We start from the raw sequence: 6753 nt of genomic DNA on the forward strand, positions 1-6753 counted from the left end.
TAAGTCGACGTTATAAACGCCGACTGTTTTTTTTGGCTTAGTCCTCATGACTTTCCATTGATAGTTATTTAGTGACATTTCTTCAATGAATTCATAAGCTTCTTCCGGTGTTTTGTTGTTGATGGTTCCTCTAGTAGCTGCATCAATCATCTGTCTTGTCGAGGGATTCAGACCATTGAAAAACGTTTGAACTTGCAGCCATAGAGGTAACCCATGGTGAGGGCACCTTCGCAATAGATCCTTGTATCTCTCCCATGCATCGTAAAGTGTTTCTGAGTCCATCTGTACAAAAGAAGAGATATCATTACGTAACTTAGTCATTTTAGCCGGTGGAAAATATTTTAGTAGAAATTTTTCGGTCATTTGTTCCCAAGTAGTGATGGACCCTTGTGGTAACGAGTTCAACCACTGTTTAGCTTTGTTTCTCAGTGAAAAAAGGGAATAACTAAAAATGAATGGCATCATCAGAAGCACCCATTGATTTTAAATGTATTGCAAAACTTCAGAAAATTCGCCAAGTGAGTGTTGGGAACCTCATCCTACAAACCATGAAACTGAACAAACTGCTGTATCATCTGAATTGTGTTAGGTTTCAGTTCAAAATTATTCGCATAGTCATACATAGTGCGTGGAGCAGGATTTTGATTAACCACAATTGCAGGAGGCAGCTGATTGCCTTGGTTTTCAGCCATCTCTTCGGTTGGGGGTTGAGTATCATCTTCTTGCTTGTTCTCTGTGTATCTTAAGCTTTGCCTTATTTCTCTTTGGTTTTTACGAACTGTGCGATCGATTTCTTCGTCAAACAGTAATGGTCCCGATGGGTTTCTTCTAGTCATAAACTATAAAAACCTGCCAAGAGAAGGAAAAACGAAGTTAATAAATAATAATTAAATTAAATTAAATTGCAAGAAAAATAAATGGCTAAAGTAATAAAAATTGAGTGTTCCTAATATTTCAGTAGCGGCGCCAAAAACTTGATCGCCAGGTTTCGTGATAGGTTTTAAATATTTATAATTACTCGTTCTTGAACTAACTATTATCGCGATGTAGGTAAGTGTACCTATCGAACAATAGTATAGTTTTAGCAAGACCAGATTGTCGAACCCAAAGGAACTAAAAGTACTAGTAATGACTGTCTTTTTATTATCTAGCCTAAGAATAAAGAGGTTTTATTTTAATTAACTAATTATCTAAACTAAGAACTCACAGAGAAAAGAATTGCAGAATTGCTTTTGGGAAAATCGATTGAATGAAGACAATACCTAAGGAAAAATCCGCTTGGACTTTACTTGTTATTCTGGCTCTGAATCAGACGATTTATTCATTCAACTTGTTCTGTAAAGATCCCTAAGTTATGTTATTATCCCTATTCAAGACTAATAACATCTAATCTCTAGATTGAATAACCTAGACTTTTATCTAATTAACACTCTAGGGTTGCATTAACTCGATCTATGGATCCCCTTATTAGGTTTCAACCTAATCCGGCAAAATCTTGTCACCCTATTTCTAGGCGCGAAATCAACTCCAATTAATTATGACAAAAGTACTCTTAGACAGGGTCTATTTCTCCTCTGAATAAGAGCATGTCTTGAATCAGTATCCTGGGATATCAAAACAAGAATTAAGAACACATAATTAAGAACAAGTTAAATATTTATCATACGATTCAGAAAATAATAGCAAGATTCGTCTTAGGTTTCATTCCCCTTAGGTAATTAGGGGTTTTAGTTCATAACTAAATAAGAAAACATCTTAGAATAATAAAGAATACAAAACATAAAGAAAACCCAAAACTCTTGAAGGGAAATTGAGGAGAGATCTTGAGTCTTGATGATGAATCCGGCTTCCGAGATGGATCAATCAACTTCCTTGGAGTAATTCCTTACCCCCTCTTATCTTTCCCCCTTTTTTTCCTCCTCTAGGGTGTATTTATAGGCTTTGGAATGCCTAGAGGCCCTCAAAATTAGCCTTTTTCGAATTGGACTCAACTTGGGCTTGGCAGGGACACGCCCATTTGTGATTACTTTAGGCCGTGTTCAAGCCTGTTAGAATGGCACGGGCGTGTGCTATACCCTTGTGAGTTGTGCTCCAGTTCTGCCAGATTGACACGGCCCTGTGGTCTGCCCCTGTGAGGAGGTCTAGGCCGTGTTAATCTCGTACTTTGGCCAATTTTTTCTGTTTTTGTCCCGTTTCTCGTTCCTTTCACTCTCCTATGCTCTTCTAAGTATAAAACATGAAATTAAAGCATTAGGAGAATCAAATTCAAAAATTCTTATGGAGAATCATCCATAAAATGTGTTTAAAATGGGGTAAAATATGTATAAATTACGGTTTACCAACACTCCAGCAAGTTAACGCTCGGCATCAACTGCCTTCTAGGTTACTGCAGCCAGTAAAGATTCCATTCTGGAAGTGGGAGAGGGTAACCAAAGATTTTGTAAGTGGGCCGGTATGAGTTATTGTAGATCAATTGACTAAATCTACCCACTTTATACAGGTCCACATTGATTATTCGCTGTAGAAGTTGGCTAAATTGTACGTGGCTGAGATTGTGAGACTACATGGGGTACCAGTTTCTATCATTTCAGACAGAGATCCTAGATTCACATCTCAGTTCTGGAAGAAGTTACAAGAGGCTCTGGGTACAAGGTTGGACTTCAGTACTGCATTCCATCCTCAGACAGATGATCAGTCAGGGAGGGTGATTCAGATACTGAAGGACATGTTAAGATTTTGTGTATTGGATTTTTGAGGCAGTTGGGAGGACTACTTATCGTTAGCAGAGTTCGCATATAACAACAGCTATCAATCCAGTATTCAGATGGCACCGTACGAGGCATTGCATGGTCATAGGTGTAGTACTCTTACATGTTGGACTGAGCTAGGTGAGTGGTGAGTTCTGTGGCCAGAGTTGGTTTCTTATACTGAAGAAAAGGTGAAGTTGATTCGAGGTCGGTTAAAGGAAGCATCTGATAGGTAGAAGTCTTATGCAGACTTAAAGCATAAAGAGATCGAGTACTCTGTAGGGGATTATGTCTTTCTGAAGGTCTCACCATGGAAGAAAATTCTAAGATTGAGATAGAAAGGAAAACTGAGCCCTAAATTCATCGGATTTTATCGGGTACTAAAGCGGGTGGGACCAGTCGCTTATAACTTTAGTTGCCTCCTGAATTAGATAGAATTCATGATGTGTTTCACGTCTCCATATTGAGGCGATACCACTCTAATCCCTCACACTTAGTGCTAGTTGAGGAATTTGATATTAGACCTAATCTAACTATCGAGGAAGAACCGGTGCAGATACTGGATTGAGATGTTAAGGTATTAAGGAGGAAATCTATCCCACTGGTCAAAGTGCTATGGCGTAATCACAGTTCAGAAGAAGCTACGTGGGAACCAGAGAAGGCGATGCGACAACAATACCCTCACTTATTCTAACTAGGTAAGTTTTAAGGCTGAAATTTCTTTTAGGGGGTAGAGTTGTAACGCCTAAAAAATATATGGACTATAATTTTACATGATTTGGCATAAATTCCATGTTTACTTTAATGGCTAGGTGATTTGGGTGTGTTTGGGATTGTCTGGGAAGTCCTGGGTTCAAGCTCCGGCTTTTGCAAAATTTTTGATTTTACTCTTAAAAGAATTTGGATATTGGCACATGGGCTTTATAAATAAATGTGGTAGATTTATGTCACAAGTGAGCATGTAGTCTAGTGGTGGTGGCGTGACATGGTTATTGTGAAAGCTTGGGTTCGAATCCCATGGAATGCAAAAGGATATTTATTTTATTTCTTTGTGGTGAAAGAGGTGGAGTTTGACTGAAACTCTGCTGTATGAGGTTTGAATTGGTCAAGGAGGGAGAACCAGGGGATGTGGTTGGTAGTTGGGTGATATGGAGGAGAATTAGGAGGAGGAAATCAAGGAATTTGAAACTTGTAGAGTTGTAACCGATTGGGGAAGCTTGTGTGTACAAATTCGGCTAGGGGTCTCTTTTGTGTGTATTTTGACATTTTGAGAGTGTTTTGGGATATTTTTCTTTGTGCCAATTTCTAGTTTTGGTGTTGTGACTCCTAATCTCTGTTTTTTCTAAGTGCCGAATTTTTCGATTTTCTCTTCTCTTGCAATTTCGTGTTCTACCTTGGTGACCAAATTGCTTTTGGGCATTTTCTTTACTTTCTTTCTTTAAGCCGAACCTTGCCTTTTCCTCCTCTCAATCTTAATTCTTCATTTGGCTGAACCTTTTTCCCTCTTCTCTCATATTCAAGTCAACTATACTTTTCTTTCTTTCTCTCTCTCTTTGTTCAAGTTTTGGTGGTGGTGGTTCTAATCATTCGTTTCAAATTGCAATCTTTGACCCTCTACGTGATATGAGGTTCGTTGGGTCCTAGGTGTCCCGAGGGACTTATTAGAAATACTAAAGCTTTCAGAACCTCTTTGTTGATTTCAATCTAAGGTAATCATGCTCTCAATTATATGGTTCAACTGGGGATAGATGTGGTTATGTTGTATTGTGGTCGAATACTTGGTCCCTAATCTCAGGGTTGTGCCTTTTGGATTCGTGGATATCAACCCTTGGGTTAGGCAGTCATAACTAATAGATGACTCTTTTATCACAGTTAATCAACAAGGGTGATTGGTTCTAACCAACTATCGTAGAGGAGTAGCGGTATTTTCTCAACCAAGGTGAGCAAGGGTTGTCAATTTGGGGGTAAAACTGACTATTAACCCTATTAGTTGTAAAGCTGATATGTGTATCTTGGTTAATTATAGGTTCAGAGAGAATGGATCTTAGCTAGTTTTCACAAAAAAGTGTGTAACCGTACAACCAATTTCACTACTGTTAAAATGTTGGATAAATGAGTGTATTCACACCACTATGTTACTCTGAATCGCAAAAGTCGAAAACCTAAAAAGCCGAAACTTCGACATTTGAGGTCTCACGAGCGTGCGAACGCTCTTATGGTAAACTGAGCCCATAAATCATGGGCGACAGACTGTAGAGACCGCCACGAGCTTTCTTGTGGGCTTGGAACGTTATAGGCTTCGTTGGGCCGAGATAGGCCGTGTGGGCCCAATGGGCTCGTGGGCCCTACATGGATAAAATTTACGGTAAGTGACACATAATGGAGTGGGATATGGTGATTGCATAGTCATGACTGAATTAGGGCTAAATGGGCCACACGAGTGTGTGGGCCCACTTGGGCCAAGTAATGGACTTTGGGCCCATTTACATTGTTTTGGCCATATGGGTTATCTAAGTCATTACAGAAGATTGTAGACCTTTTGAAGGGTCGATATCTGTACCGAGACCCTAAAATTAGTTAGATGACCAAAATACCTGGGAGGGGTAAAATTACAATTTTACCCCTACCCGATGAAATGACCATTATACCCCTACTGGTAGGTTAATTGATGTGTGTATGACATTTATATGATTGGTTTGAGTATGACATACTGCATACACGTAATGTTTATGACACGACACACTGCATGGGGTTGGGCTTCTGATTTGGAGGAAGTACTGTATTAGTGGCTTTGCCACGTAATTATTGCTCTGGTGGCTCTGCCACGTTTACTATTATTAGCAGCTTTCCTGTGTTACTGTTAACAACTTCTGCGATATTGGTGTGTTGGATGGGTGGGTCGATTTATTCTCCACATGGTGTGTCCGTTGGTATGGGTGGGTTACATGACTGCACTGTACTGATATTAAATTGGGCTAAGGCCCACACAGTTACTGTATAGGGCTAAAGCCTAGACTGTTCAGTTACTAAATAGGGCTATGGCCCAGACTATTTTGCATGTACTATTTACTGTCTGACTGTTTGAAGGATTACACACTGAGTTTTCACAAACTCACTCTTTCTTTTAATTGTACAGGTATTCCCCAGCCTTAGACGATTTGGAGCTGGGAGGGATCACAAATGATTTACTTATGACTTTATTTATTTAAAGATTTTATATTTGGGTTTTACTTATGTAATAAGGCCGTTTGAGGGTTTTGATTTTTAATTGGGCTTTGGATTATATATTTTTAAACTGCTAGTCTAGGTAAAGACGAGTTTTTAAAACAATTATTGTTTTCTAAAACACATGTTTTAAGCTTCATCGACTTAAAAATCTTCCCCGTTTTTAAATCAATTTAATATAACACTAATGGTTAATAAGGTAAACATTTTCATGAGAACTTTTGTTAAATAATAATAAAATTATTTAAATTCAGAAATGGATTTTTTTTACCGAAAAGATCAATTCCTGAAAAATACTTCAATGTGACACGCCAGATTCGGCCATAACGTCTAGGCTGGGTTTGGGGTGTTACACAAAGTATATTAGCTCACCCCTAGCCTCTTTGGCCCCTAAGGTCAATAAAGGACTCATATTACCCATTTTATTAACTTATCTAGTACTTACAAAAATGTAATTAAAACTTAACTAAAATGCTCATGTTCAAGCTCCTAAAGTGTGAAAACTAGTTTAATCTGCTACATCGAATTACAACAGATCAAATTCCCCCACACTTAAGTCATTGCCTATCCTCAAGCAACACAAACAAAAACAATAAACGAAAAGGTGACCCTTGAACAAGTATAGTACAAATGTTAGATTTGGAGCACATGATTAGGCATTTCATACTCACATATAATGTTGGCATGAGAAATAACGGACTTACAATTTTTGGTTTCAAACACCTATGTTCAGTATAGTACAAAACATAAAAGCATTAAGGGTCTCAAATTCCATCAATAA

At 38.4% G+C, this 6753-nt stretch overlaps 1 non-coding gene across 1 annotated transcript; it reads left to right on the plus strand.

Moving 5' to 3' along the window:
• The first annotated feature begins 208 nt into the window (after positions 1–208).
• On the plus strand, positions 209–315 carry LOC121227357 (small nucleolar RNA R71). The gene has a single exon (XR_005924971.1). It is a non-coding gene; the product is annotated as a small nucleolar RNA R71 (small nucleolar RNA).
• Positions 316–6753: the final 6438 nt, after the last annotated feature.

This window comes from Gossypium hirsutum, chromosome A03, assembly GCF_007990345.1.
Source record: "Gossypium hirsutum isolate 1008001.06 chromosome A03, Gossypium_hirsutum_v2.1, whole genome shotgun sequence".
Taxonomy (NCBI): domain Eukaryota; kingdom Viridiplantae; phylum Streptophyta; class Magnoliopsida; order Malvales; family Malvaceae; genus Gossypium; species Gossypium hirsutum.